Below are 15,904 nucleotides of genomic sequence, written 5' to 3' on the forward strand. Positions count from 1 at the left end.
TAAATTTCAGGTAGTAACGTAAAAGATTTGGAAAGTATAGAATACAGATGCATATTAAGCAAAGGTGCTGTTTTAATTAACAATCAGTTAAATATCTTCAAAAACGTTCACAGATAAGTTCTGTTTTCTGTCGTAGAAGACTAGGCACACACTGAGATTTACAATAGCCCACCGAGAATTTTCTGGTCTTTCAAGTTTTGTAACTGGAATATTTCACAAACTAACATGTTATTCTAGGAAAGTTATGCATTTGTGGAAAAAGGAGAATTAGGACTTCAAGACTGTGAAACTGGATTCAAAAAGATTTGATTTTAAGATTCGAAAATTCTCGAATACTTCAAACAGTAACCATTTTGATTAGGACTATCTTTTGAAAAGCACCATTTTCTTGAGAAAGACGAGATCGAGCGCTTTCAAATAATGAATAACATAGGAATTCCAGAGACTAATTAGTCAGTAATATTTTAACATGCACTCACTTTTTACAAATTGTAAATTTTTAACATTCCTTTAAATTAAATGTTTCGACATTACCTATTTACACATTTATTAACTGCGCCCTGTAAATTATAGGCTGAATAATAAAGTTTTAAAAAATAAAGCTCAGTCAAAAATTGGTAGGTTTCACATACAAATGGCATGGGTATTATGTACAGAACACAGAGGAAAAAAAGGCATCCACATTAGCCCTCTCCCTATCTCGGCCGAGTCCGGCTGCCCACCAGTGGGCAATCAGTAGGAGGGCAGGTGAGCAGTGTGACGCGACACGTTCTGCCACAAGTGTGTAGGGTTTGAGAAAAACTAGTGTTGCCGGAACTGACTGCTGAGGCTGGCTAGGTGCTGACGGTGGGACCCTGTTGTATGTCAGATAATGTAATGGTGGACCGCAGTGCACTAAATCTAACTGCAGTGTGGTACTAGATGATAGTGACTCTAGAGTGCAGGAGAGCTTCTGTAAAGTTTGGAAGGTAGGAGACGAGATACTGGCAGAAGTAAAGCTGTGAGTACCGGGCGTGAGTCGTGCTTCGGTAGCTCAGATGGTAGAGCACTTGCCCACGAAAGGCAAAGGTCCCGAGTTCGAGTCTCGGTCAGGCACACAGTTTTAATCTGCCAGGAAGTTTCATATCAGCACACACTCCTCTGCAGAGTGAAAATCTCATTCTGGACTCTAGAGTGGCTGCGCAGCACAGAATTGTCCACTGCACTTAGTCTACTTATGGCAACATCTGATCCAGTTGGCTGTTTGAATATAATTGACCCATTTGGGTGTAGCTTTACGAGTGTTGGACTATCTCTTCTTCTTCTTTTTCTTTTTTTGTTTTTGAAACCAGTTTGTGTGAGCAACCAAATGAAAACAGTTGATGTAGTCTGGCACATTCGCTTCTGAACAGAAATATTCGATCATTATGACATTGTTGACTGCTTTCTGTTATTGCCTGTCATCACTATTACTGCCATTCCAATACTTGCTTTTTATTCACTTTTGTTCAGTTTCATCCATGTTTGTAACTAGGCATTTACTTAATAGTGAGCTTTGTGTCTGCATCAGAATGTCAAAATGGAAATGGAAGAAATTATATGACTGGATAGAAAGTATTCTGCAGGATACAGTCAATGCAGTATACAGTATCTGCAAGAACGATTCATATTATGGCATGAAACTATATGGTTGCAAAGACCTTTTCCAAGTCTCAAACAGCTGTGATGTATCCATGCAGACTGAAGTGTGCTAGGCTGATGCAGTGGTTAGTGAGCAGGAGACCTGGATTCGAATCCTAGCCTTAGTACAAATTTTCTTTCATTGCTTCAGTCTGCATATATACATCATATTATGACACTGTATTAATTACGCAAATTAAAAATATTAATGACGACAAATATTTGTGCAAATAATAGTACGATAAATGACAGAATAAGCTTAAAAAGCGAGAAATTAAGCTACCAGACAAATAACTACATGCTTTCTGTTTACATCACTTCAGTATTTACCGAAATAGAATTATTGATGACGAGTGCAAACCAGTAGGGATGGGGTGGGGGGAGGCTGCCATAAATTTACGTGAAAAAGTAATTGTTTATTTAAACCTAATTTATAATGTATCACCAGTTATTAAACTTTTAAACCAACCAAAAATCTGTATTTATTGCAAAAAACACCCCTTGTTTAATTAAATGAAAACATAAAATTTGAAAATACTCATTTTAGAAATATACTCTTTGTTAACCTCTCCTTGAAACAAGCTACATTATTTGTCTCAAAGAAAAGTTGGTTACCCTGTTCATGGTTCATGTATAACCGAAAAGGCGGAAGAGGATGTAAATGACATCACTCAAACCCAGGGACTGGGTGAAAACTTTCATACAACTGTCAAACAATGGAAACTCCAGGTGGGAATATCAATAATGCAGGGAAAGATAGATTGCTACGTACCATAAAGATGACACGTTAAGTTTAGATAGGCACAATGAAAGACAGACACACATACATACTCACTACTACTAGATTATATGGCAACTATAAACAGCTCAGTTGTTTGTATCATTGCACCAATGCTCTGTGATACAAACAACTGAGCTGTTTATAGTTGCCATATAATCTAGTAGTAGTGAGTAGATCCCAGGTGAACAGTAATTAACAAATAGTATTAAAAGCCAGGTGAAGACTACCTGGAGAAGCATGCTGGAATGTTGTTAGTAACAAATAATGTAATGAACATAGGAAGAATACTATGAGAGAAGGCTTTTTAACAACATTATATAGGTAACTTACAACACTGGAAGAAGCCTAGTTAGCAATTATAAAAGGAGTCAGGAAACATAACATGTTGGAGTAACCAGGCAGAGTCAAGATGTTACGGGCAAATTTTGTCATTGGGAGGCATAAAGTTAGGGGGTTGTGCCTACTGTTAAAGATTTAAGGTGGGGTGTACCCAGTTTTGTATAAGTATTGGAGAGGAAGATGATCGGCAGAAACCTGAAAGGGGTGGCCTACATCTTCATCAGTTGATTCCATAGAAGGAATGCCCTGAACTTTTTTTTTTTTTTTTTTTTGAGTGGTGAAGAGATACAAAGATATTAACACAATATAACACAGTATAGAAGAAGGTGCAAATACAGCTCTTACAGAGCTAGGAAGCTGTATAGTGACTGCTAGTCACACTGTCAGAGTCTTCTCCAAAATAGTTAAAGCCTCATAGACTTATCTGGGCATTGAAGATTCTTTGCATTTACATTTCTGCACAAGTAAGATTTATCACAAATTCAGGAGTGTTGTAAATTGTCAGCTTGTAACTCCTTATGGTAAAGATGAACCTAATCATTTTTTATCTCAATAAATTTGAGAAACTTGTGCCCTTGTGATCAATAATTTGAAAGCGAAGAAAAGGCCATTTACATTTGAGTAACCATAATATAGCCTGATCAAACTGTTCATCTGTTTCTCATATTCTTCTCTACAAAAAGAAAACAATGTACTTAAAAATCCCATACAAAGAGAGCAATAAAATGCAAAGTGGAAAAAAATAGTTTACTAGATTATAGAGGAGCCAGACAAGAACACCATAGGGTAGGGAGGTGTCCATAGACTAGGTCATCAACTTCTCCAGTGGAGCTAACACTGAAATGAAAGCCTGGTCCTCCATGTTGGGGCATGAGCTTAGGGTCCCTTTCGTGTAAAACGCCTATCATTGTGAATGATTTTACAAGGAATGCCGGAATGGCCTTATGAAAATTAATTGCACCAATAAACAGGAATACGGGTATACCAATGCTTAAATTTGGAACATGGAATGTGTGTACACTGCTGCAGATAGGAGCTATGAATAGTATTGTGGAGAAGACACTAAGGTATGGGACGGTAGTTGTTGCACTTCAGGAAACCAGATGGAAGGTGTAAGGGGTCCGTAGGCCCTTACTATAAATTTGCACTCAGCACAGGTCGATAGGATGAACAATCGATTGTGTCGTGTTGCGAGAGCGAGTGTGGAGTTGAGCGAGTGCCATGTTGCGGGTAGAGGTGTGTGGAGGCCAGTTATTGTATTGCAAGGCTTTAACGGAGAAGGGAGTCACCATCGCCGTGGTTAGACCCCTTTGTACTAGAAATAATACCGGGAAAGTGAAGAAGTATCATTACGGAAGTGGTCAGTGACATTTCTAGTGCCGATATTTTGGTTTCGCGTCTACCGCGCCGGCATCACCTTGGATTGCAGTGTTGGATGCAGTGATGGATTAGCGTGTGATGATAATGGAAAATGAGGAAGCCTGTGCTGAGATTAGCCGTAATTAGATATGTATGACTAGGACAGTGGCAGTCTCCTCCTTTTTGTGTTTTTGAGACGAATATTTGTTCGTAATTAGTGAAACTGTGTTGGTGTTTTCCTTGTTACCAGACATTACATTATTACAGTATTGAGAAGGACGAACTGGAAAGTAACAACTTCCGTAGCAGTCAATTCCGATTGCCAGCCCCATTAGGTACACGGTCACATTAATAATAATTATTGGGCTGCTATTCGATCAGATCAGGTCGGGATAAATAATCGGAGGTGTTACAAAGGGAAGGTGTGAGATTCATATGCATAAATTCTCCCTTTATTATTCAGGAAAAGACGAAATACAAGGGGAGCATGCAGTTGGGATTATAGCATTTTCTGTCACCTGTCAAAAGCCTTTGACTGTGTGCACCACAGCATTCTCTTAAGTAAATTGGAATATTATGGTGTCACCAGCAATGCTGCGAAGTGGTTTGAGTCTTATCTATCTAACAGGAAACAAAGGGTTTCGTTGCGAAATACCTGTGCAGTAAGCAGTCAGTCTTCATCTGACTGGGAATTAATGACTTGTGGTGTTCCTCAAGGTTCCATCTTGGGTCCACTGCTTTTTCTTGTGCACATTAATAACCTCTCATCCGTTACCTTGCCAGATGCTAAGTTTGTTTTGTTTGCAGATGATACAGACATTGCAATAAGTAGCAAGTCAAGTCTAGTTTTAGAAATAACTGTTAATCAAATTTTCACTGACATTAATAAGTAGTTTAAAGCTAATTCACTGTCATTAAACTTTGTGAAGACCCACTATATTCAGTTCAGAAAGTGTAAGAGATTTCCTTACAGCATGTGTGTAACGTATGAAGACATGCTGATTGCAGAGGTTGGCATTGTTAAATTTCTGGGATACAACTCGATAATAAATTCAGTTGGGAAGAGCATACAACAGAATTGCTTAAGTGCCTAAAGAAGTCTGTATTTGCAGTGAGAATGGTGTCAGATGTAGGAGATATAAATATAAAAAAACTTGCATACTTTGCTTACTTTCATTCTATTATGTCATATGGCGAACCTCAAAGTTTTTACTTCTTCTTCATGAATTTTAATACCTACTCCGAATTTTTCTTTTGTTTCCTTTACTGCTTGCTCAATATACAGATTGAATAACATCGGGGAGAGGCTACAACCCTGTCTCACTCCTTTCCCAACCACTGCTTCCCTTTCATGCCCCTCGACTCTTATAACTGCCATCTGGTTTCTGTACAAATTGTAAATAGCCTTTCGCTCCCTGTATTTTACCCCTGCCACCTTCAGAATTTGAAAGAGAGTATTCCAGTTAACGTTGTCAAAGGCTTTCTCTAAGTCTACAAATGCTAGAAACGTAGGTTTGCCTTTTCTTAATCTTTCTTCTAAGATAAGTCGTAAGGTTAGTATTGCCTCACGTGTTCCAACATTTCTACGGAATCCAAACTGATCTTCCCCGAGGTCCGCTTCTACCAGTTTTTCCATTCGTCTGTAAAGAATTCGTGTTAGTATTTTGCAGCTGTGGCTTATTAAACTGATAGTTCGGTAATTTTCACATCTGTCAACACCTGCTTTCTTTGGTATTGGAATTATTATATTCTTCTTGAAGTCTGTGGGTATTTCGCCTGTCTCATACATCTTGCTCACCAGATGGTAGAGTTTTGTCATGACTGGCTCTCCCAAGGCCATCAGTAGTTCTAACGGGAGTAGACAACATTCCATTAGAACTACTGATGGCCTTGGGAGAGCCAGTCATGACAAAACTCTACCATCTGGTGAGCAAGATGTATGGCACAGGCGAAATACCCACAGACTTCAAGAAGAATATAATAATTCCAATACCAAAGAAAGCAGGTGTTGACAGATGAGAAAATTACCGAACTATCAGTTTAATAAGCCACAGCTGCAAAATACTAACATGAATTCTTTACAGACGAATGGAAAAACTGGTAGAAGCGGACCTCGGGGAAGATCAGTTTGGATTCCGTAGAAATGTTGGAACACGTGAGGCAATACTAACCTTACGACTTATCTTAGAAGAAAGATTAAGAAAAGGCAAACCTACATTTCTAGCATTTGTAGACTTAGAGAAAGCTTTTGACAACGTTAACTGGAATACTCTCTTTCAAATTCTGAAGGTGGCAGGGGTAAAATACAGGGAGCGAAAGGCTATTTACAATTTGTACAGAAACCAGATGGCAGTTATAAGAGTCGAGGGGCATGAAAGGGAAGCAGTGGTTGGGAAAGGAGTGAGACAGGGTTGTAGCCTCTCCCCGATGTTATTCAATCTGTATATTGAGCAAGCAGTAAAGGAAACAAAAGAAAAATTCGGAGTAGGTATTAAAATTCATGGAGAAGAAGTAAAAACTTTGAGGTTCGCCGATGACATTGTAATTCTGTCAGAGACAGCAAAGGACTTGGAAGAGCAGTTGAACGGAATGGACAGTGTCTTGAAAGGAGGATATAAGATGAACATCAACAAAAGCAAAACGAGGATAATGGAATGTATTCAAATTAAATCGGGTGATGCTGAGGGAATTAGATTAGGAAATGAGACACTTAAAGTAGTAAAGGAGTTTTGCTATTTAGGGAGTAAAATAACTGATGATGGTCGAAGTAGAGAGGATATAAAATGTAGACTGGCAATGGTAAGGAAATTGTTTCTGAAGAAGAGAAATTTGTTAACATCAAATATAGATTTAAGTGTCAGGAAGTCGTTTCTGAAAGTATTTGTATGGAGTGTAGCCATGTATGGAAGTGAAACATGGACGATAACCAGTTTGGACAAGAAGAGAATAGAAGCTTTTGAAATGTGGTGCTACAGAAGAATGCTGAAGATTAGATGGGTAGATCACATAACTAATGAGGAAGTATTGAATAGGATTGGGGAGAAGAGAAGTTTGTGGCACAACTTGACTAGAAGAAGGGATCGGTTGGTAGGACATGTTTTGAGGCATCAAGGGATCACAAATTTAGCATTGGAGGGCAGCGTGGAGGGTAAAAATCGTAGAGGGAGACCAAGAGATCAATACACCAAGCAGATTCAGAAGGATGTAGGTTGCAGTAGGTACTGGGAGATGAAGAAGCTTGCACAGGATAGATCAGCATGGAGAGCTGCATCAAACCAGTCTCAGGACTGAAGACCACAACAACAACATGTCATATGGGAATATTCTGGGGCAAATCATCAAACCGAGCAAAAGTTTTTAGGATGAAAAAGCTTGTGATAAGAATCATTTATGGTGTAAATTCAAGAACATCATGTAGAAACCTGTTCAAGGAACTTTGTATTCTAACCACTGCCTCTCAGCATATTTATTCCTTAATGAAATTTGTTGCAAGTAATGCATCACTATTTCCAACCAATAACTCAATACATAGTATCAATACTAGGAATAAGAACAATGTACATAAAGACCTAAAATCACTGATCTTGGTCCAAAAAGGGGTCAGGAACACACAGTTCTGCCAGCAACCATTAAAAACTTGGTTTCAGATAGAGCATGGTTTGAACAGAGTTTGAAAGACTTTTTGTTAGGCAACTCCTTCTACTCTATAGATGAATATTTTAACAGAGACTGTTAAGCCAGCTTAAGTAAAATGTCTGTCAGATTTCAGTTTTGACTGCACTTGGCCACAACAGTCAAGATTAGATATTTTGTGTATGATAAATTTATTAATAGTGCATAACAATGTTTCATTCTGACCGTGCATTAATTCTGTAAATATTAGCTGTTCCAGTTTACCGCATTGTATTCACCTATTTTGACAATCTCCTGACAAATGATCAGGGTTGTAAGTATTATATTCAAATGTTTTGTGTTTTTCTTTCTGACATGTTCCACACCCATGAGAATCATCTCATTTTTTGTGTCTATGGAACGAAAACTGAATCTAATATAATCTATATACATACATCTCATTGATTCACACAAGCAAGCAAACCATGTCCCACACTCATGGCAGCTGGTGGTCATGTGTGCATGAGGGGTGTGTGTGTTTTGTGAACACTGTGGCTGAAAGCTTATGCGTAAGCATCTTTTAATTGTGCCTCTCTGCAACTTAACGTGTCATCTTTTTAGCAAGTAGTAATCTTTTTCTGTTTTACTGTCAGAGACTTGCGCAAGTCCATTGTCTGACATTAACTGAAATCTGAGGGGTGAGCAAGAAACATTCCTGTTGCTGAATTGACTGCACAGGTTTGAAGGAAACTGTGCCTACATTCACACTGAGATGTCCAGGCCACTAAAAAACTTTGAACTTGCAGTTTGCTATAGAGAGCAAGACCTTGGAATCAGTACCCACAGTCGTTAGTGTAACGGAGCATTTGGCTCAAATACAGACTGAAGTTTATAAACAGAGATAACTGAAAGCAAATATCATACTTCAGTAAGAAGTCGTTCAATACTGGAGGCAACTGCATATTTGTGAGATATAAAATAAGCTGTCCAGTAATGGCACTTCCAGTGGAGAAGTACGCTATAGAAAAATTTGATAGCAAAATGTAGCCTGCAAGGTAAAATCTGTATACAGGCCCATAAGAAGTGATTCAAAATTGTGGAAATTTTGAATACAGCACTGTTGCCTAAGACACACTGAATTTGTGTGAGGACTTGGTACAAGACTTGAGCTTCAAAGCAGAGCTTGAAACTTTATTAGCACTCTATTTCCCCCTTTTTTCCTTAATATTATTCAGTGTGTTTGTTAGTGGGCATGGATGCCTATCTCATGGTTTCCAGGGGCAACAAAAATTTGATTTCCAATGTTTCACATAATTATTGACAAAATCTAAATGCTATCATAATTTACTCATTAAGAAGTATAATTTTATGTTAAAAGTTAAGCACATTATGACAATTATTGCAATTAGAAACTGTACATTTTGAAGCAGCATAATGGTGTACAAATGCCTGAAATATATTTGTACAGTATTTGAGGATGAGAACACTTAGCAACTTCCTACAAAGTTGACACAAAATTTTGAACCTTTACAAAACATCTTCTCACTGACACCCTCCATAAAATGATAGAAGGAAACATATTTCTTACTTACTGCATTTTTACTGCACATGCAGTCAAACTACAGCATCAGGAATGATGTTTAATTTATTACTTCTTTATTACAGACTATTTGGAACACAGTGTGCAGACAGTATCCTCATATACTACTGATCGTACCTGGAAAGTTGTATCAATTCTATGACACACAGTTCAGGAGACACGACGTCAAAAACATTGAGATGCGTGAAAAGTTTGTTTTTGCTTAAAATGAAGCACAAACTACACAGACTTCATCCGTCCAGTGTTTCACAATAAGCACACTTAGCAGCTTCTGACAAATTTTAATCGTACTTTCAAAACCTTGTGAAGTAATCAGATGTTTGAAGCTGTTTTCTACATGGGAGTTCAATTCTTACAAGGAAGTTCAGTTCTTTAAACTGCAGAATGAGAACTAGCCAGATTTGTATCTACTAGTAACGTAAATGGTAAATATAACATATTCCAACATTAATTTCAAAGTTACAGAAGAATAATTACTGAAAAATGTAAAGGAAAAAGGGCAGTTCCTGTGGTTAATGAAGAGCCTATTTGTATCTTTAAAAAGCTGGACTATTTTCATAGCATTAGCAAAAACCTAGTGAGGCCTGACCAAAATGATGAATATTACGAAGCTTATAAAAGATCTATATTGTGACACATAGAAGTTACCAAACACTTTTTGTTAAATCCAAAACTGCCAGCAGTGTGTAGCGGGGCTTTGAATTTCGCCGCGCTACACTCGTTCCCTCAGATAAAAAATATCCCGTCGCAGCGGTATGAGCGCTCGACGGCAGAGAAAATACTAAAATGGTAAACCTTTTTTTTGTTTTCTATCCGTTTTTCGTTTGTCTCTTGTTGGCCGAAGCTTAAGGCAGACGTGATCTGGAAGACGTAAAAACAAAATACTTATTAGCTAGTCTTTATCTGATTTTAATGTGTAGACATATTGTGAAAGTTGTTAAAAAATTCGGAGGATGGAAGTAGCAAAGTAAATTAAATTACATATCAAGATTATTTTAATTGGTATAAATTAGAAATTCCTGGACAATGAAACTTATTGCAAGATTTCGGAGCCGACTTTTCACACAGAAATGAAGGAGATTTTTGAAGACCTGGACGCCGCCTGAAAGAAGACAAGTTAACCTGGTAAAGGATGATTTATCTACGCCACTTCCCCATGTCAGTTACGTTTTGTTATTCTCTGTTTCTTTTCAGTAAGTTTTGTAGTGGAAATTGGTTTAACTTTTGCTCAAAAACGCCACAAGGACCACCCCAACAATAGCTTTTCCGAATAACGAAGTCCGATAGCTTTTCTGTAATACAAAGTCCGATTTGCTTTTCATTTTTCCCCTTTTTCACGGTGTCTCTTCTCCATTATTTTTTTATTAACCACTACAAGTGCATGGAAGACAACTGACAGATGAACAGCAAAGTCACCACAGAACAATGGTACAGCTTCTCCATCCTATTTCCTAACAATGGGAGGCTCCCTCCAATCCTCCTAAATTAAGTCATCTTTCCTCCTTGAAAAAAAGGAACATATAGTTCCAAATGCTAGAACTGTTGGCAGTACTAAGAGTTTTACTCCAGAAGGTAAGTACTAAATTCTGTACAATGTCAGGGGACTTAGATACAGGCACATATTCTCTGGATTTATTTTGTAATTTACGCAAGCCTTTTGGTCTCATTGAGCACAGTAAACTAATCTGGAAGCTATATTGGTACATACACCACTATAACGAATGACCCCTCTCTGTCAAAGTTTCTTCAAGTGAACTCACGGTGTTCAGCAACGTAACATATTAAGACATCTGCTTATGAGAAACAAAATAAGCATTAGACCAAATTTACAAGATGTTGTATCTAAAAGCATGACAATACTTTTAAGTTCACTCACAAGCTGGAAACCAATAGGCTAACACTTAATTGTAAGAAAATTAAGCAATGCTCTTCAGCGACAACAGATAAATCTGCAACTAGGTATGACTGTAATTTATTATAAACAACTCTTAGGTCTCACATGGACATTTATTGTGGAAAGATTCCACTGCTGCTATTAGTAGGAAACTTAAGTATGGTTATTTTGGTTCAGAAAAACTACTGATTACTGTAAAAGTTATTTGAATGGTATATTTTCCATATTTTTATGTGAGCTGTGGTACAGAAATTTGAAGACAATCAAGTGATTCAAATAATCTTCAAATTACAGAAATAATCTACTAGAAAAACAGATCATCCCTGCCCCTTCCCGTACTGGTATTTTACCACTCACCCAACCTACTTATCTACACACCTGTGAGTCGAGTAGCAAGCACTTAGAGGGTATCGAGTAATATTCGAATGTGTCAGGCAGTACATTGAAGATGAACCTCTCCCAAAGACCTCATTTGTGGACGGTGTGGGGATTCCCTTCCACCCACACGGGGCAATTGCGGGTGTCAAACACACCCTCACAGATGAAGGTCACATTGTCTGTGAAAAATACTTACGCCGCATAATACAGCTGCCGGGTGCAGCACTGCAGGAACCACTGCCCGAATTCCACACACATAGGAAAATCGTGGGCCAATGGCGCTGCGTCTTCTGAAAAAGGTATGAACGCCTCCCCTCCCTACACAGCATCCACCACACTGCCGAGCGGGAGCTTCGCACCACACGTGCCACAGTGCGGGTGCCCTGCGGACAGATCTGCACCGAGCATCTCTAGTACGTCATCCACAAATCGTGGCACACGTACACTTCACATGTGACCTCCATCTTGTCTACGCCCAGTGAAACTGCCCGTTTTCACCCCCACACCGACGGACGGGCACAAATGTGGTGCTGCGGCACAGGTACAAACGTGGAGCGGCACGGCCGACGCCTACAGGGTTACCGTCACTCACGGACATAACACTGGCTCTAACCTCACTGTACGCGAAATGCTCACTGCACTGCTCGGCCGAGGTGAATATCTCCACGATGAGACCCACCGGCACGTGACAAACCACCGCGTTTCCACTGCACATGTCTGTCGTTCCCTTTTTCCGCCACAGTGTCAGTGCGACAGGCATGGCTGCGTTCGGTGGCGTGTTATTTCCAGACTGCTGTCAGGTACATTACGAGACGTTCTGCCGTCTGTGTACGAAGTCGTGCCCACTGCTGTAGATTAGGCTCAGGGACAGGCGCCAGTGCCCGTAACTTCGATGCTCTGTAGAGTCGTCGGACGACGTTTCCAGACACGGGCTCCTATCCCCACTTTGTTCCTCGAGACACCTACTTCCCCTCGAAGTAGTCGGTGTAATTTTGAAACACCCCAAGTTTGTGTATACGTATGAGGTTCATTCAAATGAAACCTGGTCAGTGTATCTACCTTTGACTCGCACGTAAGGTGGCACCACGCAACTGCGGGGACAGTGGCGCCATCTATCGGTAGAGAGACTGACACACGTGCACCATTTGATGTTTCGTAGTGCCAGAGTGGTTTCACGCCGAAGAGAAGGTGGTCACACAAGTTACCATCCACTACTGAATGTGCAGGTGAGTAAGCAGGAACGACGAGGAGTGATTCAATTTTTGGCAGCGGAGGGAGTTGGAGCTCGTGAAATGCATCGACAGATGAAGGCTATGTACGGTGAGTACAGTCTGAGTTGTTCGAGTATTGTGGAATGGCGCAAATGATTCATTGAGGGGAGCGAGTCACTGGAAGACTATGCTCGTCCTGACAGGCTGGTCGTGTCGTCACACCTGAAACGGTTGCAGAGGTGAATGCTTTAGTCTCGGACAACCGCAGAATCACCACGGACGAGATCCATCGATTACTGGGTATTAATGAAATGCCGAGGCATGTTGTCCGATGGTGTTATCCTCCTGTACGATAATGCCCCCACACACAGCCAATATGGTGGAGATTACATTGCAGCGGTTTCGGTGGGAAACTGCTGGAACATGAACTGTACAGTCCCGACCTTTCATCATGTGACTTTCACAGGGTGTATATGCAGACAAGGAAAAAAAAAAATTCCTGGATTTCCCGGTTAAAAATACATTTTCACCCGGGTGAGAACATACTTATTTCTGTTAACTGACAGTATATTTTCTCCAGGAACTGTATAACTTATCAGACGTTGCAATGGTTATGGTTTTATACACGGGTGTAGAATTTCCCGGTGCATTAGAAAACGAAACAAAGGGGGGACAGGGGGGAGGGGGGGGGGAGGACATCTTTTGGAAAGATCTTTGATGTGCAGCAACATGCACGCTGCATATTTTTGTATTACGAAAGTAAAAATTCAAATTCCACCAGACACCACATGTTACTTTCTGAAGCATTGAAATCGAAATTGCAATGTGCTTTTGTAAGCCAGTCACAGCTCATGTCACGTGATTTCGACAGCCGATGACAGCAGGTATTCAGGGCTTAGGACACGTGATGTAGTCAGCCAATAGCAACATAACTGGTAAGTAGCGCAAACACACAAACAGAAAAAGTTAATAGCTTAAATTAATACACAGTGTTGCTACACGAAAAGAAAAAAAAAAAAAAAAAATGCTCTGAGCACTATTGGACTTAACTGCTGAGGTCATCAGTCCCCTAGAACTTAGAACTACTTAAACCTAACTAACCTAAGGACATCACATACACCCATGCCAGAGACAGGATTCAAACCTGCGACCGTAGTGGCAGTGCGGTTCCAGACTGTAGCGCCTAGAACCACTCAGCCACTCCGGCCGGCTACGAAAAGTAAAGTTTTCACATATAATATTGGTCTATAAGATTAATACGCTGCAAGAGAAGTTAAGCTTTCACATATAATGTTGGTCTTTTATGCACGTACCACAATTTAAGATATATCACAGTAATGTGCAGGTAAAATTTTTAATAACGACATAAATGTCTGAACTTCTGGGCTTGAAATTCATCTAAATGGCTCATCATCAAAAAGTTTATTTTTAAATGAGAGTCAAACGCTCTGCAAATTAAGAAATTCATTGTACATTCTCGCACATAGTTCAACTTGCGTAAAAGGAAATTTACTTTGATAGTAACGCTTTTTGAACGACCATTCGGAATATTTTCCCACAACCTATTAGAAAAAGGCTCATTTCTGCAGTTGCTAGAGTGCGCCAGATGACAGGCGTCACTGCGCTTGCGCAGCTACGATGTCGTAGGGAGCTCGTAAGTTTGTATGTGTAAAACATCAGAGGATACTCCAGGAGCATCGGAATTTCGTGACCCAAAATGTGCACATTCGTATGTCCAGATTCCCAGTGAAGTAGGCCACGACCTGATATTAAGCTTATTTTAAAAATGAAGAAATTCCTCCAGCTGTATTTTGGTGTCAATTTTATTTTGGTGACTAGTTTCAACGTTGTAACATCATCATCTTCAGGGCCATACACTTGTTGACGTCAACTGCGTGCGGCTGATACTAGAAGTCAGTGGTGAGATACGGACGTGCTCCGTATGCAAGGTGGTTAGTAACTCACACATTAAGCTTTTCAATGTGGTTTTCGGAATGTAAATTTTCTTTGAGTACCAGTACTGTGTTATCTCATTGTTGGTTGTTTATTATGGCGTAATGCCATATGTGCTAGAAGCTGAAAATGTGCACTTGAAATGCAGCGAACAGTGTGTGGAATTAAACACTTCGTGTCAAATTTATTGTCTGCCTCAGGAGAAAAGATTAATAAAAGAAAATTTCTTTAGCAAACCAACAACAATAACTTCATAGTTCTGCAAGGCAATTAAAGCTTGTAAATGAAGAGGAAACGGCAAAATCACTAAATGTAAACACGGGTCACATGGAGACTGACCATATAACTCAGACTGCTCTGTGCATCAGACCCGGATCTACGATTTTCCCAACCAGGGCAATACTAGGTAGTGTCCCCATCCCCCCTCCTCCTAGATCTGGGCCTGCTACGCATGCATGAATCTGGCAGCTTGGGCGCTCCAGTAAAATTTTTCCCGGTAGCTTCTAGCTGCTTGCTGCGACTGCTTACACAGCCAACAGCCACAATTCTGTAGCCAGAAGCGGGGGAAGGTACTACCCAACTGTGCATGCGCACGATCCTGCTCGTAACTGCTAAAACGAATTTAATGTAAACAGTTGTGACGTCACGTTCACCAGAGGCAATTTGTTGTTACGAAGCTTTGCATATTCTTCCTAAAGCCTTTGACACATTTTGCTGTTGGCAGACGCTTGTATGATCACTGCATTTTGTTGCTGTATATGGCGCATTTCTTTTGCAGCTTAAGTTTTATTTTCATTTTATCTCTCGTTCATGTTTTATTGCTGCAGTTTTATTCTGCAGTAGCGGGATACAGTAATATTCTTTGTTAGAGTATTGGTTCTTACAATTCAAAATTACAAAAATTTAACTGAAAACAAAAACAATTAAAAATTCCCAGAATTCTAAATAATTCCTGGGTTTTTCCCGGTTTTCTCCCGGATGGAAAAATTCTGGGTTTTTCCTGGATCTCCTGGTTGTCCCAGGTCATATACACCCTGTTTCATGTGTTTGGTCCTCTAGAACAAGCTATTCGCAGACATCATTCTGCAACAAATGACGAACTGTGTGACTGGGACTAG

The sequence above is a fragment of the Schistocerca nitens genome, chromosome 10 (genome assembly GCF_023898315.1).
Source record: "Schistocerca nitens isolate TAMUIC-IGC-003100 chromosome 10, iqSchNite1.1, whole genome shotgun sequence".
NCBI classification, from domain to species: Eukaryota; Metazoa; Arthropoda; class Insecta; order Orthoptera; family Acrididae; genus Schistocerca; species Schistocerca nitens.